The following is a 21751-nucleotide window of genomic DNA, read 5'->3' as shown; positions in this document are numbered from 1 at the left end:
GTGGTACATTTACACAATGGAGTACTACTCAGCAGAAAAAAACAATGGACTCTTGAAATTTTCAGGCAAATAGATGGAACTAAAAGAAACTATCCTGAGTGAGGTAACCCAGTCACAAAAAGACAAAAATGGTATGTACTCACTCATATATGGATATTCTACATACAGCAAAGGAGAACCAGCTTATAATCCACACCACCAGAAAAGAAAAGGAGGAGGATCCTAAGAAAGACATACATGGCCTGTCAGAGAAGGGGAAAGGGACAAGATCTCCTGAGCTAATTAGAAGCATGGGGGGAGGGGAGAGGAAGTTAGGAGAAAGAGAAGGGGGAAAGAGGATAGGAGAGGAGGACATGAGGGTGCAGGAAGATTGAGTCAGGTGAAGAACAGAGGAGAGCAAGAAAAGAGATACCATAATAGATGAACCATTATAGGTTTAAAGAAAAATCTGGCAGTAGGGTGTCCTGAGATCTACAAGAATGACCCCAACTAAGAATCTAAGCAATATTGGGGAGGCTACCTTAAATGCCCTTCCCCAGTAATGAGATTGATTACTGCCTTATATGTCATCCTAGAGCCTTCATCCAGTAGCTGATGGAAGCAGAAGCAGACACCACAGCTAAACACTGAGCTTAACTCCTGGGATCCAGTTGTAGAGAGGGAGGAGTAATGAGCAAAGAGGTCAAGATCAGGATGGAGAAACCCACAGAAACAGCTGACCTGAACAAGGGGGAGTTTATGGACCACAGACTGATAACTGAGAAATCTGCATATGACTTATTCAGACCACCTGAACATGGGTGTCAGTTAGGAGACCTGGGCAATTTATGGGGCCTCTGGTAGTGGATCAGTATTTATTCTGAATACACAAGTGGACTTTGAGAGACCATTCCACATTGAGGGAAACTCTCAGCCTAGACACATGGGGGAGGACCTAGGTCCTTCTCCAAATGATATGGCAGACTTTGAGGATCTCCCCTGGAATGCCTCACCCTCCCTGGGGAGCAGAAAGGGGATGGGATTTGGGGTTGGTGAGGGGCAGCAGAGGAGGGGAGGGAACTGGGATTGACATGTAAAACAAGTTTGTTTCTAATTTAAATGAAAAAAATCCAAAAAGAAATTCTTAATATGTTTTATTTTTACAATGTGATCTTCCTTGAATGGAATGCCTTTGCTTTTTTGGCATTCAGTTTTTTTTTGTTTGTTTTGTTTTGTTTTTGTTGGTTTTTCCAGACAGCATGTCTCTGTGTAGCTTTGGAGCCTATACTGGCAATTGCTCTGTAGACCAGACTGGCCTCAGTTTTTACTCTTCACTTTTCTGACATCTTTCAGTGAATAGGATGAATGGATGGATGGATGATTGCATGGTTGCATGGATGGTGGTCCATATTTCCACACTGTTTATTTGTAATTCTTGCCATTTGCTCTTGTTGTTTACTGGCTCTAGATCTTGAGGGGGTATGTTCCTACTTTTCCTCTTTCTAGCATATACTTGAATTTTGCCATCTTTGTATATAGTTTTATATAAAGTCTGAATCATTTTTAGACTTAAAGGTGATTTGTAGAGAGAGATTTGTACCTGTGGCACTGATCAAGCCCTTTTGGGTGTGGCCACAGTCTCAGTCGGTAGAGCTTGAGACTCTTACTCTCAGGGTCATGGGTTTGTGCCCCAGTCTCAGACCTTCCCAGGGGCCGGGGAGTGACAAGCTCTCAGCATTTTTTTTCTATTTTATCTCTTCCCCTAAAGAGCTCTATGACCTATCTTTATGCTTTCTTAACTAGCTCATAGTATAAGGATAAACATTAAAGTAGGAATCTTTACATTGGGTGCTAGCTATATGATGCTAATAACTTCAATTTATGGTTTTTTTGGAGCCCATGTTTCTTAATCTGTAAAATCAGAATTTTCTACTAGGTTAAAAATTGTGTCATTGGTATTTATTTCTGTCAGAGACACTTAAATATAATATATATTCATTTTACATTGTATTTTCAAAGTAAATAATTTTAGAATAAAACAGCTGTAATTAGTTCAACTCATTTCTGTTAAAGGTGAGTGAAATAAAACCCTATGATGTTCATCTCATTGTAAAATAAGATGAGTAACAACAAGAACAGAAATAATAATAATCTGTAATCATAAAGATCCGTGTAGAATAAAATTATATAAAAATGTGCTGTAATGGTTAATCTTCACTCACTGTGAATGAATTGGGCATCAACTAGGAGACACAGCTGGGTCTATGTCCTTTAGGGAGTTGTTAGAGAGGCTTAAATGAGGGCAGAGACAAACCCTGAATGAATGTGGCACATCACCTTGTTCTGAGGGTCTCAGACAGATTTATCAGGGCAAAGAAGAAAGTGAGGTTAGCCTAAGTATTTATTTCTTTCTTCTTTCTAATTAGACACAGTACAACCAGTGATCCCATGCTCCTGCCCTTCTGTCTTACATCATGATAGGTGTTATCCCTTCAAATAATGATCCAGAAAAAATCTTTTCCCCACTAAGATGCTTTGGTGTACATTTGACTTTACAGCAATGAAAAAATCAACTAATACAACATGCCTTGTTAGGGATAGATGTTCAGTAACCATTGGTTCACAGCAATTATGACATGTGATATGACTGGCTGACTAGAAAGTGCCAGAACTCTTACTAGATTGTTTTTGAGAACAGTGAAAGACTTTCATTTCTTTTCCAGTTTTGCTTCTGATTTTCTTTTCAGCAAACTGTGCCAAACCATACTTCATACAATGTGAAGATAATGCATAGGAGTCATCTGGGATTGAAACTATGTTTGGTCAATCTCTACCTGTGGAAAACTGGAGAAATTACTCAGTATTTCTCTATCTTTGTTTCACCATTTGTAAGTAGGGATAATAGTAGTTTGAACCAACTTAAATGAGGTACAGAGAGGATAGTAGATGCTTTGTTGGCCACATGCTCGACACTGCCATGCCATGAATAACGTCAGGAAAGAAAATTGTTTCCCCTCATTCTCCAGTGACAGATGTTCTTGATGTTACTGGATCAGTGCTGACACAGCAGTTATCTGTACTTTTGGAAGATGGTCTGAATGCCACCCCTCTTGGCAGGCAAAGATATCGATTCTAATATTTCCCTGGCAAACACTGTTAGAACTCTCTAGTTTAGTGTCAAGAGGTGACAAGAATCTTGAAGGCCCAACCCGCAACCTCTGTAGATATGAACAAACAAAAAAGGAAAGGCTGTTGGAGAGAAGCCTGTGAGAAAGAGATGAAACTGTTTCTTTGCCCAATGTGTCTGGAGATCTGAAAAGTGTACCATGGAAATATTTAAACATATCAACTACAATTCATGTAGACCTGAGAAAATGAGGGCAACTATTTAGAGGAAATGTACAAATAAAATAAATGTTACATCAGCACAAATCCTTGATCTGAACAGTGAACAACATTGTAGTCTAAGACATAAAACAGAACCATCTATGTAACCAAGAACCCTAACTCTACTGGGAAAAATGTGTGGTTAGAAAGCACAGTTACAATAATGAAGACGCACCATAGCTAAACTGCTTATCTTGGCTATGCTTGATGCTGAAGAGCAATGCCTAGATTTGGAAACATGTTGGTAGGAAAAACAACCTCATTAAAGGTGGTATTTTGGAGAGCAGGGCTTGGGAGTGAGGGCTTCTACATTGAGGCCACTGTCTCTTTTAAACTTAGAGACTGATGTAAAATAGCAGTAACTTTGATTACGAAAACAGAGAGATAATAGGCACCCATATACACATTTTTATGTTTCCTAAATGAGGTAAATAGGGGTACCAGTAAAATCTGTTTGAAGACATTTTTTTGTCAGAATACTTACTGGATTTTTTATAATGGTACAGGACTACACTTCCATGTAGTATGTATAGGCTGTATATAAAATGCAGAATTGGGCAATATAATTTTTATGGTATTTAGATATAAACTTAAGTTGTTATTAGTGTCAGAAATAAAGCACATGTTGAATAAATCATCAACAGACATGCACTGCATTTGTGAAATCAGCCAATGTCTTCAATAAAAATATCAATTATAAATTTTTGCTAGTAGATGCCAGTATAGCCTAGAAAACATTCTTCTGCTATACCTTTAGTTATGGATGGCAGAAACTGAGTGTGTCTCATCTTTAGTAATTCTTGAAAAATGACACTGAATATATGCATTATAAATGTTTCATGAATAACCTTAATGTTATTTCTGCTTATGCATATGCAGTCTAGAAAACCTTCAAGCTTCATTTTAGATTTTTTTTTTTGCTGCAAAGGCTGTTTTCATAAGTTTCCTGGTTTCTATTTTATGCATCTTAGGAAACTGTATTATCCTGTCACATATTAATTTTGTATTCATTAGCAGATTCTGTAATCTTAAAACACAATATGTTAGCAATTTGGGGAAGAAAATGAGTGGTGTCACGGTGCAGGCATACCAATGTCTGGAAAATCATGGGGAAAGTAACTGACTATCGGTTGAGATATTCAAACTATCATTCTAGTCCCCGGGGAGTTAGTGGTGTGTCTTTTCAAAGCCCAGGGGTAGTAGAAATAGTCCTGTTTTTTTAAAGACTGTAATGAAAACTAGATTGTAAAACCAGTGTTTTATTTTCATGATGGTATTGAAACTGATGTCCCCACATGAGCCTTATTCCTCATACCTAGTGGTATCAAGTCAAGTAAATTATTATTATAAAGTAATCCACTTAAACTAGAACTATGTCATTGGATAAGAGTGGAATTATAGGGGTCAAGTCAAACCACAACTAGCAACAAAGTGTGAGGTGAGTGTGAAGACACAGGACAGTACATATTGGTCCCCAGGATCTCAGGGGCACAGTAGTCGGAGGTCCCCAGGATCTCAGGGGCACAGTAGTCGGAGGTCTCCAGGATCTCAGGGGCATAGTAGTCGGAGGTCCCTAGGATCTCAGGGGCACAGTAGTCGGAGGTCCCCAAGATCTCAGGGGCACAGTAGTCGGAGGTCTCCAGGATCTCAGGGGCACAGTAGTCGGAGGTCCCCAGGATCTCAGGGGCACAGTAGTCTGAGGTCTACAAGGGAAACAAGGTTAGTCCTGCAGCTCCCCCAGGTTATTGCTTTGAGAGAATTTCCAGACTGCTGTACAAAGAAGGGAATTGACATGGAGCCTGGTGGATTTTTGAGTGAGGAGATGGAGCTGAGAGTCTGTTGAGGACAAATGAGAAGTTTGAAACAGCTGGGCACATTGCATCAGCATAAAGTAAATAAAGTTAGGAATTCTCTTTTTTTATGTAGTTGAAGAAACAATCTAGATAACAGGTGGCCTGCTTTAAGAGTGGCTCTTCACACCCTAATTAACCTAACCAAATAATCCCTTGCAGGTATACCCAGAGAATTTTCTCCTAGATTCCAGATGCTGTTGAACTGACATTCTCTAAATATGTGTGTGTGTGTGTGGTGTGTGTGTGTGTGTGTGTGTGTGTACCATAAGGAATGTGTGTAGAAGTCAGAGGACAGTAGTTAGGAACCAGTTCTTTGCTTCTATCTTGGATTCCAGGGATTGAACTCAGGTCATCATGCTTCTGTGGCTAGTGATATTACCTGATGAGCCATATCGCTGATAATGGCACGATCCTTTAATGACGAAAACAAGCAAAAGAAATCAATGAGGTACTCCATAAATAAATTTAAATAAATTAAAACTTATACTATTACAGTAAAACTTTCATTTGAATTTAGGGGGAAATTATCCATTTCTATGTCAGAAGGGAAAATCATGATGTTAAAGTATATAAAATGCCTAATTCAATAACATACTTTTATGTATGATTTTACTCAGGAAAAACATTATGGATATTATAAAGACATAGGGTGCATTCAGCAAAGAAACACATGCTTTTGATAAATCAACTAGGAGACTACAGAATTACTGAAAAATTTCATTGTTTAAAATTTTATTACATTTTGTGTGTTGTGCATCTGTGCATGCAAGTGTGCATGCTTGTGTATGTATATGTGTATGTCACAGCATGTATGTATGTGTGTGTATGTTTTCATGTGCACATGCACATTTGTGTGTGTATGCCACAGCATGAGTGTGTGTACTCCACAGCATTTGTGTGTGTGCCACAGCATGTTTGTATGTGTGTGCATTCGTGGGAGTGTGCATTTATATATATATATATATATATATATATATATGTATATATGTGTGTGTGTGTGTGTGTGTAAGCCACAGCATTAGTGTGTGGGTCCCACAGCATGTGTGTGTCTGCCACAGCCTGTTTGTGTATGTGTGCACAGAAATGTGTACATTCATGTGTCATGTGTATGTGTGTTTGTGTGTCTATTTGCCACAGCATTCTTGTGGAGGACAGAACTTACACTTGAAGGAATCCTTCCCCTGTGGTTTCTAATAAGCCAGGCTTCGTGACCCATTGTTCACATTTCTTTCCTGTTGCTGTAATAAAATGCTTACCAGAACCAAGCTGGGGAGGAAAGCATCTATCTCAGCTTACAGGTAACTGTCACCATCAAAGAGAGCCTGCATAGAACTCAGGCAAGAAGCTGGTTAAAGGAACTGCAGCAGAGACCACAAAGGAACATTGTTTACTGGCTTGTTCCAGGCACATGTTCAGCTATCCTCACATAGTCCAGGCCTACCTGCCCAGGCACCTCACCACTCATAGTGGGTTGGGCCTCTATGTCAATTGGCAATCAAGAAAACACTTCACAGCTAAGCTCAAAGATCAGTGTGTTGAAGGCAATTTCCCATGTGAAGTTCCTTATTCCCAGGATTTTGGTTTTGGTTAACTGCATAAAACATATTTGATTCTAAAAGTGTAAATTCTAAGGTTCCAGCTTTGTTTTGAGAGACATTTTTTTCCAAAATAGGGGTTTTCTGTGTATTCCTGGCAGCAGGGATTTTCTGCCTATCCCTGACTACAGGGTTTTTCTATGTATCTCTGGCTGTTCTTGAACTCACTCTGAGACTAGGCAGACTTTGAATCCACAGAGATCCTCCTGCCTGTGCCTCCCAAGTACTGAAATCAAAGGCATGGGTCACTACTTCAATTTTAGGGCTGAATTCTAAGAGAGTACATCTTTATTAAGAATGGGTTTCCGGAATTTGAGTTTGATTAAAGATCCTGTGGAAATCATGATGCAATGATTATCATATAATGACCTGGGATAAAGAAAAGCCCAAATCTCATCAGTATATTCCAGTACACATGGATACAATGTATCTTATTGTTCCTTGCATCGATAGGCAGCATGCTTAGTATATAACAGATGCTGATCAATTTATTGACAGAGTGGAGTTGAACATTTTGTGTCTATTAATACATACATAATAAATGCTGATCAACTTATTGGCATTTAAACCTTCTTGTCTCTGAACTCTTGGCTTTAAATAATATAAATGGTTACATAACCAGCTATTTGATTAAAATTTTTCTACACTTGTGATTCCACTTTTCATTTGAGTAATGGAATTTGAGAATTGGAAAGGATCTCTAGAATTAATTTAGCTTGGGTCTTTCAGTTTTTGATAAGTAACAGAGGTTATGAGAGGCTAAGTGGCTTACCCAGTTCACCCAGTTAATTAGTGAGAAAGCTAAGCTACAGAGGCCAAAATCTCCAAGTTCTTCATCTTAGTATTTTCGTTGCTCTATTTGTAGTCAAAGAAAATGGCATGGGCACTCACACCAGTAGGAATATTGAAATATGCACTTATCAGGGTTAAGCGACTTGAAACTACATGTTACACTCAAGAACTCCTAGAAAATGTTACTTTAGACATTTGCTGTGGGAAATTCGGGGCCTGTCTTAGGATTTCTATTGCTTCAAAGAAACACCATGACCAAAAAGCAAGTTGAGGAGGAAAGGGTTTATTTGGCTTGCACTTTTGTGTTGCTATTCATCACTGAAGGACAGAAACTCAAATAGGGCAAGATCTGGAAGGCAAGAGTTGATGCAGATGCCATGAAGTGGTACCGCTCCTTGGCTTGCTTTCCTTGACTTGTTTAACTTGCTTTCTTATAGAACCCAGGACCACCAGCTTAGGGATGGCACCACCCACTGTGGGCTGGGCTCTGCCCCATTGGTCACGAATTGAGAAGATGCTTTATAGTTGGATTTAATGGAGGCATTTCCTTAGCTGAGGCTCCTTCCTCTCTGATGATTCTAGCTTCTGTGAAGTTGACACACAGAACCAGCACACATAGGGCCCCAAAGTCCTCCATTGCAGAATCTCTCCTATGCACTATAGACATTTTAGCAGCATCTCTGACCTCAAATTACTGGTTGTCAGGACCACAGATCTACCCTAGCTGCGGCAATCAAAATTTCTGCTAGGAATGCAGCTCAATGCTAGAATGTAGAATTCACTAAAGTATAGGATTATGTGATTTACATTTATGGCTATTTTATTTATGTGAATTTTATTATACTCTTTAAAATGTTACTTTTTAGTACTCCAGTACTTGTTACTTCTCTAAGTGGAACATTATGCCATAGTATAAAGGTTTTTGTAAGCATCTTTAAAGCAGTGTATATGTATTCTCAACATGAAAAATTAATCTTGTGAATTTTTCAGAAGCCAAGAAACACTATGCAGATAGTACTTTGTGAGACGTAAACATGTATAATGCCCGGTTGGTAGGAGATTTTATCCTTGTCTATTTCTTTATTTTGCATGTAGAAACTGATGGGTGTCCATCTGATATCTGATCACTTAAGTTAAACTTGACCACACCAGGGTCATTGCTCAGTGGATATCTGTTCATTTTTGCTTCTGTGTTGAAGGAAAAGCAGCTTTCTGTTTTTATAGAGTAGAAAATCTGGTGAGAGGTTTAACAGATGAGCATAACATTATCAAACAACAACAAAGGAGACATCTCTCTAGTGCATATTATGGCTCTATAATACAGAAAGATAACTAGTTTTGAAGATCTCTTTCCCCACCACAACCTTTGGGAAGGCTGAAGTTTGATTTCCAGTCTCAGCTTTGTCACTGGAACGCTTTGTCATTCTTGGACCACTTTTGTTCATCAGTTAATAAAAGTGTTGAGCAAGTATCTTCTCTTGTACATATCTGTACTTCATATCTATAGTACAAATTCTTGTTTATAGTACCAAGAATAAAATCATCTTACGCTAAAGACAAAAATATTATTAAAAGCCAGTTTCAAATAATAATGTAAGCTTCATCAGATACTTGAATGTGGGATTTTACTGGGAGTACTTACACACAGAGAGAACTTGGAAAACCATGGTTCTAATTAAAATACAGTCAAATATTAGTCTCCAGATGACTTTCTTCTTTATGATTTAAGAACAGTGTATTCCCTTTAGCATACCCTGTTTTGTGAGATCAACCAGTGGTTCAGTAAAGGAAATATTTGATTATTATATTATTGATGATTATCATAATTAAGATATAGAAGTTATGAACACCAATTGTTTGAGTTCAATTAGCATATTAACATTCAGGGGCGATTACATGCGTCTCTTTTTGATATCATTTTTTCTCATTCATTCTATAGTGCTGAGTACTGTTAGCCCTTAACACAATTACATCAAAGTCCCATTCAAGTAAGCTTCTGGCCAGTCTGGCATAGGAAGTCAATACTAGGGCTTAATTATGTTGATGAACAAAGAAGTCATTTTTGTGTATAGGATGTACTGAAGGTTGGGAGAGCAGCTGTTGCACTTTTGATTTGCCCTAAAGAATGTAACAGAATGTCTGGAAGTTTTTGATGCTAGATAATGAAAATGTCAATAATTAGGTACCTTGGAAACTTGTTTTAGGTTTGGTGTATGAAGTTGAAACTTCATTTTGTGTTCATCAGGACTCTGCACTTTAGTGTAATTAATTAGAGATATAAGTACCAGCAAGATTGACATTCTAGCCTTTCAAAGAACATTCAGATAAATATCCCTGGCCCTGAGTTTTCTTCATTTACAAAATTGAGCACATTAACATATGTTATTCTGATTCATGGCAAGGTAGATCAAGTTTGGAAAACACCCAGAAAAGTTGGAAATAATTGAAAACACAAAGGTAAGTAGGTCTCATCAAATTGTTACTGAAACCCTAGGGGGCCATCATTCCCTGGTGTTTCTGGAGCCTCTTGTACATTTGTGGGCGCTTCAGTGGCATCAGTTATATTAGCCTTCTTAAAAGTCAATGTTCTGAAAGCTATGAATGGTGGTTTACATTTGTAATCCTTTTGAAATGAATGAGATCACATTCATTTCAAAAGACTATCTGTGGAGCTTCACTAGTTCTGTAAGGACATGTCCACTGCACAGGCCCTTTCTGTATTAAAAGAAATTAATTTGGTGACTGCTGTCAAGTTAATTACAGATACCAAATTTCCCTGTAATCCTGTAATTCTAGAGAATGAGCAAGATGCTGGCCAGGAAGCCCAGGTTAGCCTGGTCTATGAAACGAGACCCCGTCTAAAAAAATGTAAAAAGAAAACAACAGATCTTCACATCCAAGTGTGGTATCATTATTACTAATTATAAAGTCACCGGAGGGTCTTGGTTGAACTCAAGGATATACAGCTTCCAACAAAAATTCCAAGTGATTCTGATACTTATGCTGATTTCTCAGAACCCAAATAGGTCATAGCAACCTGGGCTAAGTAAGTTAAATATTTTGTCTTTTGCTTGCCCACTCATTAATCTCTACTAGTCCATTTCCTTCCTTGCTTCCATATGGTTATCTCTTCTTCAGTAAGGTGTCTGTTGACTAGGACTTAGACTATTAGCATTTCTTCCTCAATAATAATGACAAAACAATGTCACAACAGTGATAATGACAATGATAAGCATGGTGATGATGACACTTGCGTTTCTTCTGCCCACAGTCTGCTACCAAAGTTTAAGGAACCTAAAGTAAAATTGGCCTTGGGTTTTCTTGTGGCCATTTTTAGATGAGCTGCCCATCAGAAAGTAGAATTGTCCTGGATACTAAAATAAAATATTTAATGATGACATGTGTTTACAGGGAAATGACATGTGTTTATAGGATAATGACTACAATGTGCTTGTAAAGTCTAATTAATGTATTTTTTTTTGCCGACACAATGGATGCCTAGGCAGATGTTCAAATAGGAAAGTCAAAGTAGTCTTGACTTATTGTCCTTGAAGTATTTTCTTCATCAAATTACAGAAAAATATTAACACGAGAATACATTGTGCCCCTCATCCAACCTTCCCTCTAAGCTGGGAGTCCTGAAAGTTGAACTTTATTAGTTCATGTGTGACTGAATATCTCACTCAGAAATGCATATCTGAAAACTGCAGAAAACTGCAGTAAATGAATGCATCTTTAGGATAGGCATGATTACTGTCCTCCAAAATTTTCAGACAAGAAATTGAAGTTGACTTTTGTGAAGTCACATATCAAACAACAATCAATTAAAAGTCAGCAAACAAGTTCAACCTATGGTCTTTACTGTGCTCTCAGTGGCCAGAACTGCCAGTATTCCACATTGGTTGGATTCATTTCAAAGGCTGACTGTGGAGCTGCACTAGTTCTGCAAGGAAATGTCCACTGCACAGGCCCTTTCAGTATTAAAGAACATTAATTTGGTGACTGTTGCCAGGTTATTTCTTCCAGATACCGAAACTCTCTGACCTAGTTAACTTGTGAATACCTCAGATGTGCACAAAGTGGTCAAACACTGGGGAATGGACTTCAGTTCACTAGGCTAGAGTTAGTTTAATCAAGCTGAAATAACAGTTTTGGGAGTGGATATTCCTGGATGCTTCACAGTTCAGCTGCTTCTTTTGCAGCTTGGGCTAATATTTAGTCCTATCATATCATTATTGCATTTTCATCATCAAAAAATCTCAACCAGCAAGTGACAGGTAATTGCTAACAGCTTACTTAGTTTTGTTTTTGGTCAATTCTTCATGTTGGCCAGCACGTTACCTTGTTGTCCTCCATTTCCTCAACAGTGAGTGGAATAGTTAAATGGTGGTCAAGAGTCAGACAGTGCTATGTGAAGAACAATTTTGATCACCACACAGGAATTCATAAAGAAACTGAAATGGTAGCTATTGTGAAAGTCTTTAATACTTAAAAGACAGAAGTTAAGTCATTCCCTAGATTTAAAAGCATGCTTTAAAATTGCAACTAGTTACTGGCTTCTTTCTTTCTCTTAGGGAATGAGTACACTGAAGAGTCTTGTTGCCTAATGAAGCAAGAACCCAAACCTTGGATTTCATTACTGTTATGATTCCAGATCCCACCAGAGTCTCTTATCAAATGCAGCCTCATTAAGTGCAAGAGGCAATGCACTTTTCCATTAAATTGTGCTGAGCTAACTCGTGGCTGCCATGAGCCCAAATGAAATGTAATTATTTTAAATCTGTTCCTATTGGACAGCAGTTACCCATCACAAATAGACATTAACACATGCAAAACCGCTCTGAATCCTTCCTTATCTGGTCTTTATCCTGAGTAAGTATACTGAATATCAAAACTGTTTAATGAGGCCTCTGTCAATAATCAAATCTGAATAAAAATCAACGTGTGGGTTCCTGCTTTGACTAAGTTATTGCTAAGAATAAGCAATGCATTCCTTTTTCTCCCTCTCTTGAAAATGGAGCTGTTTATAAACAGAACCCTTCTCAGTTTAATATGTTTTTTTTTGGGTAGCAAATAAGTTTGTAAACACATCTCTAGCCTATAAAGTGAAGGCAAACTGCTTGCTAATAATAGCTAACATTTGTTCTTTGCTAGAAATGCTTATAAATGCTGTGCATGTTAAGTACATATGTTCATATTGGGTAACTCAATGCTTTTGTTGGGGAATAAAAAGTAGCATAGAGAGATTTTTCCAAAGATCACAGTTAGTGAGTGACAGATCCAGTTTTATAACCAGACAATTTAGACTGTGTCTGTGGTTGTAATGACTCAACTACTATTGTTTCTCTAATTCTCCTCAGCATTGTTTCAGTTTCCTTAGGCAAAAGGAACAAACTGCACATTGAAACAGTGAGGATAAGAACTGTAGAATACAAGTTTTAGCTGGTGATATTTATGTCTATTTTGTCTCCCAGTGAGGTAGAATATGATATCAAATGCAACTCCATTTTCAAATAGGAGAATCAGCTAATAGATGGTTTATAAGATTTGCCTGCGGTGATCTGGAGTCAGTAGAAAAAGCAGCGACAGGTACAAGCTTCCGACAGACTTTGTCTTGACTAAAACAACCAGAGAATATGTCTTCCTGGTGTCAGCCATCAGTGACTGCAGGGGATAGAAATATCTAGGCGGCAATTAGTAATTCCAGAGGGAAGTGACAGAACATGGAGTGCTGCTGTATGAGGTGTACGAAAGTTGGGTTCCGGGGCTGGGGACTTTACCAACAACCTTGACTTAAAACAAAATGAAGGTGGATTTTAGCCGGGCTGTGGTGGCACATTTTTAATCCCAGTACTTCAGAGGCAGAGGCAGGTGGATCTCTATGAGTTTTGACCAGCTCAACCCCGAGAGCGAGATTTAGGACATCTGGGACTACACAGAGAAACCCTGTCATTTAAAATTAAGGTGAACTTTAAATGGCATTTCAAGAGGATTTTACTACTTTACAATGAATTTCAAGGACCTTCCCTTGTAGACTTATCCACATCTTTATCTCTGATATCCTCTCTCTAAAAAAATGCACTGGCAATGATATGAGTTCCTCCCTAGATGTCATGGGAAGCCTAGCATCTTTGTATTTTATTGACTTCAATGACAAGATCGACTTATATTTAAAATAATGCCTTCTAGATTAGATGGCTCAAAGGGAAAATAAATGATTGTATTATTTGGAAACTGACATGTAACTTTTAGAGTTATGGTTTTAGTTATAACATCTGTGGGCAGTGCATGTATTTGTATTTTAAGTATTCTTCTTTTCTTACATTTGTGTGTGTGTTTGGGGGGGTGACAGTCAGAACACAGTAAGGGTCAGAAGACAATTTAAGGGACAGTCTCAGGTCCTCAGGCTTGACAGCATGTGCTTTGACCACATCCATTAAATTAGCTTTTAGTTTGTTCCCATGGATCTATAGCTCTGGAGACATGTTTTCTTTGAACATTTTCTTCCCCTTTCCCCCTTTTCCAGCATCCTGTCGTTTTTGTGTTGTTTTGTTTTTATTCCTTAAACAATGGGCACAGGTTTGCTAAACTACACAATTTGTCTATACTTTCAGAAATTAATGTGAATCTTCCCAAGTCTGAGAATAATAATTCTGCTTGGCATAACTCCAGTATTCTGTAAGGAAAAAAAACTGTGCAAAAACTGTTAGGCGAGTAATGATTTGTAGAAATCTGTGGGAGGCCTTGGTCCTTGGTCCAGGAACACTACTGATGGAAATTACACAAATCGTGTTCCTATGCAATTATCCCAGCAACAACCAATGGCAAGCAAAGATTGCAGAGGCCTGATGCGATTTATGCCCACAGGTTTCTACGTAGCACTTTGTTTGAATCAAAATGGCTATCTTTATTTTCTTTCAGCTTTCCAGAAAAAATCAGCTGATTCCTTAGGAGAATATAATTTTCTTCCATCTAGTTTTAAATGGCATTAGCCTAGCAATCAGATGTCAAGGTGAAAGATAAACATGTCCGTTCCTAGTGCCCAAATGGCTAAAACACCAGGTAATATGGGTACTATCACTCTGGCTTTTACATTTTAAACAGCATTAACCTTGTGTGGTGTAGACATATGATTTCTTAAACTGTTTTCTCTCTGCAGTGGCCAATCAGTTCCACAATTTAAAAATACAATCTGGGCTGTCATGTTTTTCTCTTAAATATGAGGGTACAGTTATGAAAAAAGAAATGACTTGTTTTGTTTTTCATGATTAATTCCTGGTATATTTATTTCCACGACTCCTTCAATGTCACCATTTAACTCCTTGCATTCAAAACTCCTTATGTTTACCCTTTGGCCAAGGAGATTAAATTGTAGATATAGTTTAGTTTAAGCAAATCCAATTGGAAGATCTTTTCTCCTTCCTTCCTTTTCCTTCCTTCCTCCTTTCTTTCTTTCTTTCTTTCTTTCTTTCTTTCTTTCTTTCTTTCTTTCTTTCTTTCTTTCTTCTTTTTCAGTAATCAGGTATAATGGTCAATTATGAAGTATTCTGAAAATGATAATTTACAGACTATTAATAACTCAGTTACCCATTTTAACAAAACGAAATGTAACTATAAAACGAAGTATGAAAAAATAGCCAGATGTGTAACCTCACTCTTCTCCAAATGACAACATATATATCCTGGATATGAAGAGAAAATGAAATATAGTTTTGGTGAAGCTGTTTATGAAGTTGTATAAGAATAGAATTGTACAAAAATCATTTTTTATATTTAGTCTGTTGAATGGAAAACAGATTCTAGTGTGCAAATGACTATGTCTTCTTGAGGATTAAACAAATTGATATTTCAAAAGCCTGGAAATTTGGTAACATTTTTTAGATTTTTAAAAATTATTATTATTATTTGTTCGTGTGTGTCTCTGTCAGATGTTTTTAGTTGTCTGTGAAGGTATCAGACAATGAGTCTTTTGAAGCTATAGTTGCACGTAATTACAGGTGCTGGGAACTGAACTCAGGTCCTCTGGAAGAACAAGAAGCATTCTTAATGCTGACTTATCTTACCAGTCAAAAGCCACCTGTTACTTTCTAACCAAGTATTTCATATTGTTTTCCTGAGAGCTGGTATTCATGATTTTCTTATTGTATCTATTAAACTGTCATAAGCAATATAATTCTATGATTTCCTATATTTAAACATGAGAGCAGAAACCACCCAAGTAAACAATTGCTTGATTAAATATTATTTGGTAGTTGTTCTTGAAACCTGAGCAAGAGCCATGACTAGTTGTTCTACTGGGAATATTCCTAACTTTGAATTGTAGCTAGGATGGGTTTTTGTAGAAATGAAGGATTTTTTTTGTGTGTGAAAAGTTTCCCAGGCTACTAATAGAATACATGTAACAATATAATTTTAGATTCATCTACACAGTCAGCATTCCTTTTCTCTTTGAGTCTTCCAACTGGATGGGTTTAATGAATTACCAGGTCAATACTGAGGTCATGATCAACTTGATCGTTTGCTCTTATTGAGACAACAGTCCCCAGATCGTTTGTAGCTGTGATCTACTAGGGATTCAAAGTGTCACATACCTCTCTAAGGTTAGGGTTTCCTGTGGTCCTCAAAAAAATTCAGTACTCATTTTTGAGCAGATTTCCTAAAATTTTTCTCAATAGGACTGAAGATTAAAATATTCATACTAACGAGTAAAAGCTGTTATTAACAGCTAGTAGGGTGGGGTTCAACTCACAGAGGTATAAGGATGTGTAAGGGGGTCAGGTTGGGCACTGTGCTTGGTAAGAGGTACAGTATTAGTCCCTACAAGACACACAAATTGTGGAACGCTTAAAATGATGAAACAAAAGAAATGAAAGAGGGATGTATGGATGCTTGGTATTGCTTCAGTGCTGGACTTCAGTCATTTATGATGTACTGAAGTTGCCTAAAAATACAATAATAGCTAGGGGCAGTTTTCAGTCTAATGAGACAGATGGGATATAAACTGGGGGGGGGGATGATATACTCATCAGAGGAGAAGAGATGTGCACCATATGGTATGACATCACCTCCCATCCATCAGGATGAGCCCTTCAGGGCTCTGGATTTGATTCTGAGGACACCATGGCTCTGAGGTGCTTCACAGGTTTTCAGGAATGAACACAGGTTCATTTACAGTAGAAGGTTCTTTTTGTGGTAATACGTGGTATTTATGTTTTTCTCACCCTGCCACATCTTTTCTTATGTTCTCAATACACACACACACACACACACACACACACACACAGAGAGAGAGAGAGAGAGAGAGAGAGAGAGAGAGAGAGAGAGAAGAAGAAGAAGAAGAAGAAGAAGAAGAAGAAGAAGAAGAAGAAGAAGAAGAAGAAGAAGAAGAAGAAGAAGAAGAAGATGAAGAAGAGAGTGTTTCAAATTTGGTTTAAAAATTTGTCTGAGTCCTATTAGTGTTCAAGTTGATTTATTGGAACCCTGTGTTCCTTTTGAATCAGGACACATCCAGATTCTTCCACTAGAGCCTGACAACAGTGAAGGTCAGTTCTTGCCAAGCAGTGTGGTAGATCCTGGCGGTTTGGATTCATCCCTGACAAAGGGTATGTCATCAGCAATGCACAAGATGAAAAGATGGCCTGCAACTCAGTTCTGCGGATGTCAACAACCTGTGGTTCCAATGGCCTGGAGTGAATAGGTTCCAGTGACTTGTGGAAAATAAACACTGCTGATGCACTGCCATCCTGTGGGGGTCTGTTCTGCTCACTACTCTTTTGGTGGCTGCTCTTGTGAATCAACTAAGAACAGCCTTTTCTGCTGTGGTCATTTTGCTTTTATTTCCCCTTTTGAAGTGTGACTCTTTGATGGATGCGTAAGGAATCCACTTAGACACCTCTGACAGAACATACCAGGCAGAAGATAGGGCTGGATTTTAAGCAAGTCTGATGCCACAAAAGCAATGACACAGACTGCTGAGTAACACGCCACAAGCTGGTTTGTAAAGAGACGGAGCATTGTGTGACAGGAGCACCTAAGTCCTTGTTCAGGCTCAGAGTCTTTGAGGACTGGAGAGAAGGCGTTTGTCTGAAAGGAGAGAAAGAATACTTAGCAGGCTGAAGCACACCAGGATGTTAAAGTTGGAGTTGAGATTTGGTGACCCTGTGTTCCAGTCTCTCCAACCTTATTTCTTTGTTCTTGGCAAGGACCCTCCATTAGAGTTTAGACTGTCTCCTTTATAGATCTTGTCTCTGACTTGTTCATTCCTGGTTTCCAGCCTTCTCACTTTCCATTTCTAACATATTCTGTTTGTGATCTGTGTGTCTCCACCAGGTTTTTGATGTCCTTTAAAATCTTGTTTAAATAGAATTCTTGGGACAGAATTTTGTAACTAAACTGAGTCTAGCCATGGACTATCATCCCAGATCGTCTTTTTATCTGTAGTTGGGAACAAATGGACCTAGTTTCAGATGCTGTAATTTGCACTGGGGGTAAAGGCTGTATTTAGTTGTTGCTGCATAGGTAGTCTATCACCCCAGCTCGGCTGGATGACCTTGAGTGTAGGACTGTGTTTACTTATGCAGTTCACTAGGTTCTACATCCCCTCTATCCAGAATAGGCCTTTAGTGCCGTAATACGAAGGGTTTTTTATGATGGACCCACTCAGGAGAAGCAGAGAAGAGGAGAAGAGAGACTGCTTAGTCCTGTGTTCTGAGGGTTTCTACTGCATCACAAACTAACACAGGAGTGTGGCTTAGCAGGGTTTGGTTATGACTGCTCAGCTCTGTTCCATGTGGAGTGGCCCTCCAGCTGTGGCCCTGGTCCGTCTAGAGCAAACTTAGAGGAACCAGGGTAACATAGGCAGATGGTCATAGTTAAAAGGCAAATTCAAGGTTATGTATAAAGAAAGCATAACACCACTCCATGAGAAACAAATTATGTGTCTGTGTGTATTTAAAGCACAGCTACATGAAGAAGTATTTTGAACATATTTAGAAAATAAGTTTATTACACATTACTTCATAATGAAACTACACAAAGTCTCCTTGTGTAAGTAAAGAAAACCTTCGTAAGTGAACCCTGTTGAGTAAAAATGATGGTGGTTAACTTTATTTAGTGCTGACATGATTTTTTATCCAATTCTCACAACTTATTGGTTTTTGCACATTTATAGAGGAAGAGACTGAGATGCAAGAAAGTGATATGGGTGCTCACAAAATAATAGTCAAATGCCAAAGGTGGGCTGTGACTCCAAGTAGAGTAGTGTTTAGGACTCTGCTGTCTTCACTCTCCTGGTTCCTCCTTGAAGCATCAAAAATGATCAAAAATTCCTTTGTTCATTAGTTAAGAACTGTGTTTGGGAATGCATGTGATTGTTATGGAATATAATTTTTGTGTGTGCGTGCTTGTGTGTATGTGTGTATGTGTGTGTGTCCATGTGCACGCACACGCACACATCTTTTATCAGACTCTAAGAAGGATATGTATTATAAATGCTTAACTATAAAAATAGGTGGTCTCTTTTCCTAAGGACAGCTTAATTTTAAATATCTTACAAGATCAATTAACACGTTTCTTTAAAACATTCACAAGAAAGATTGCATGTGTCCTGGGGCATACTTGCTTTGGGGCCTGATGGATTATGTAGAAAACCTCTGTAATTCTTATAATCTTGGGTAAATTACTGACCCCTCCCCTCAGGGCCTGATTTGGTTTGTAGAATTGAACTAATGGCAACCACCTTTAAGGGCTTTGAGGACAACATACCATACTGTGTTCAACAGAGTTCCTGGCAGTAATAGGTTCTTGTCCAGTGCTGTTTCCTTTAGTGGTGTTTTGAATGTGGCACAGACCTGATGAAGTGAGAACATTTCCCTCTCAAGTAGATGCTCCCTCTAATGGCAGGGCACACCCCAGTGAGATGCTTGCATATGGCTCACCATGCTGCCCTGCTCGCTTTTCAGTGCTTAGTGGTGTGTTAGGCCCCTCGTTAGACAAAAACCTTTCTTCAAATTTGGTATGAGGAAATCAACCCAGGCAGTGTCTTAATTTTCTGATCATCCTTCCCAATTTATTTCCAGCTTTGGGTGCATTTAATCTCTTCTTTGTAGGTCAAGAGCCCCTTCTTCCTCCCCACAGTCCTATCACAAAAGTCGAAGGAAATAAAACCATTTCAATTCAGGTAATTATTTAGATTTTGATGGGTTTCCTTATTATCAGCTTTCGTGAAGCAGAATCTTATCTGCTTTACATATTTATTTTAATTAGGAAAGTTTTCATTTCATTTTGAAGTACTTGTTATTGAACATGGGACCTTCCAAGTACTTCCAGTCAAGCGCTCTTCCACACCCCTGTCTCCCAGCATTTATCTTTCTGTTTTCTTAAGAGTAATCTTTCCATTGTTTTATGAGACGTGGTTGTTGGAAATCCTTCTAGACTTGACATATCAGAGACTTTGGGAACCAAGGGAGACGGTTAAGGAAGGGTTAAGAGTGCAACCAGCTATTGATTTTGTCTTGCATATCTGGTATACATGAGGATAAATTAAATTGACTACGATTGACAATATTAACAAGAGAAGGTTTAGGATTATCTTTTTCTTTCTTTTTCAAGACAGGATTTCTCAGGCTGTCTTGGAACTCATTCTGTAGATCAGGCTGGCCTCAAACTCACAGAGATCTACCTGCCTCTGCCTTCCGAGAGTAATGATTAAAGGCATGAGCTATAATGCCTGGCAACTGCTCTTTCTCTTGAGACTTTCTGTTATCAGTAGTCTTACTTTAAAACTGGGTGCATGACCCAGAATAAAAGTCAAGCTTGATCTGAGCTGGATGCTTCCTCCTTGCTGGCTGGTGTTCATAGTGTTGAAAGATGCTATGCAGGCTGCTGGGGAGAAAGATCCTTAATGTCTTACTCAGCTGTGAGCTACAATACCAAGCTGCAGGCAAGATGTACCTAATGGTACAATAGCAGTGTGACTGTGTGGGATAACTAACTACTTTTTATTGGAATTAAGGGCTTTTGCAAGGAAGGAAATACATGCCTGGTGCTGTAGACATGATACAAGCAAAACAAAGCAAAAGTCCTATGGAAGGCAGCCGAGGGGTGTGCTCAGAGGTAGAGTGGTGGTTCAGAACTCATTAAGTTCATTGATCCCTAGCACCATAAACAAATAACGTTTAAAAACCATATGGCTAGGGAGAGCAGAAGAAGAAATCTACCTTCAAACTTTCAATGTTACTTCATCCTGAGCTTGATTCTGATACCTCATAGGCCCAGTGGGCCAACCTTTCCTTTTTTCATGTGACTTTTTAATAATTTTCTATTAAGTTCATCAGCCTACAACAGACTTCAATGTAGTTTTGGTTAGAATCGATTTGCTGAGCATTTTGCCTTAATTATTTTGAAGACAGATGACTGCCATTCTTTTTGTTGATTGTTCTGCTGAGTCTTGTGTCATTCTTGCTCTGGTTTTGCAGTTATATAGCAAAATGCAAGGAGAGATGAAAAAATATTGGAAAATTGATCATACCATAATATTGGGATCTAACTTTAGAATACCACCTTTACTATACAAGGTGTATAGGAGTAGAGAGCATGTGTTTTCTTCCTTCTGTTATGTCCTTTGAGACTTCAGAGGTATGAATTTACAGTTTTTTTGGATTAGCAAGCATTGCTTTTCTTTTAGGCTTTTTCAACAACATTCATACACACTGGACAATGTTATGGACCATTAATATTAGGATTCCAAATTTTAATAAAAATACAACTTCTTTTGAATTTTCTTTATTCTCTATTTTTTCATTTTCACAGTTAATTTCTGCTAAAATACACTACATTTTATTTAAAAAATTTCTCAGTTGAGTTCCCTAAAACTTTTAGTGTTTAAGTCCCTAGGTACATTTAGATGTCACTAAGGCATCAGGTGGTTAGAAAACTTGGTCTGGGTCTAGTTTCTAGTTTTTCCTTCAGTTGGTGGAACAGACTAAATCTCTACAGGTTTAGTTCTATAAACATTATCTCATATTTTTCACTTCAAGACACTGTTACATAGGCAAGGAGCTCAGTCACAGAAATTAAAATATAATGTTGACCGTAGAATGAGCCATTGTAATGTCACCATTTGAAGTGAACATGGTTTACTGGACC

At 38.2% G+C, this 21751-nt stretch overlaps 1 protein-coding gene and 1 pseudogene across 2 annotated transcripts in view; one reads left to right on the top strand and one right to left on the bottom strand.

Annotated features, from left to right (window-relative positions):
* Nxph1 (neurexophilin 1) overlaps positions 1 to 21751 on the top strand; it is a 300317-nt gene that overhangs the window by 104375 nt on the left and 174191 nt on the right. The gene's annotated exons all lie outside the window — the stretch shown is intronic.
* Positions 4776 to 21751, bottom strand: part of LOC101824049 — a 73311-nt pseudogene continuing 56335 nt past the window's right edge.

The sequence above is a fragment of the Mesocricetus auratus genome, unplaced genomic scaffold (assembly GCF_017639785.1).
Source record: "Mesocricetus auratus isolate SY011 unplaced genomic scaffold, BCM_Maur_2.0 Super-Scaffold_100019, whole genome shotgun sequence".
Taxonomy (NCBI): domain Eukaryota; kingdom Metazoa; phylum Chordata; class Mammalia; order Rodentia; family Cricetidae; genus Mesocricetus; species Mesocricetus auratus.
The sequence above is the reverse complement of the archived record's forward strand: the minus strand, read 5'-3'. Positions and strand labels throughout refer to the sequence as shown.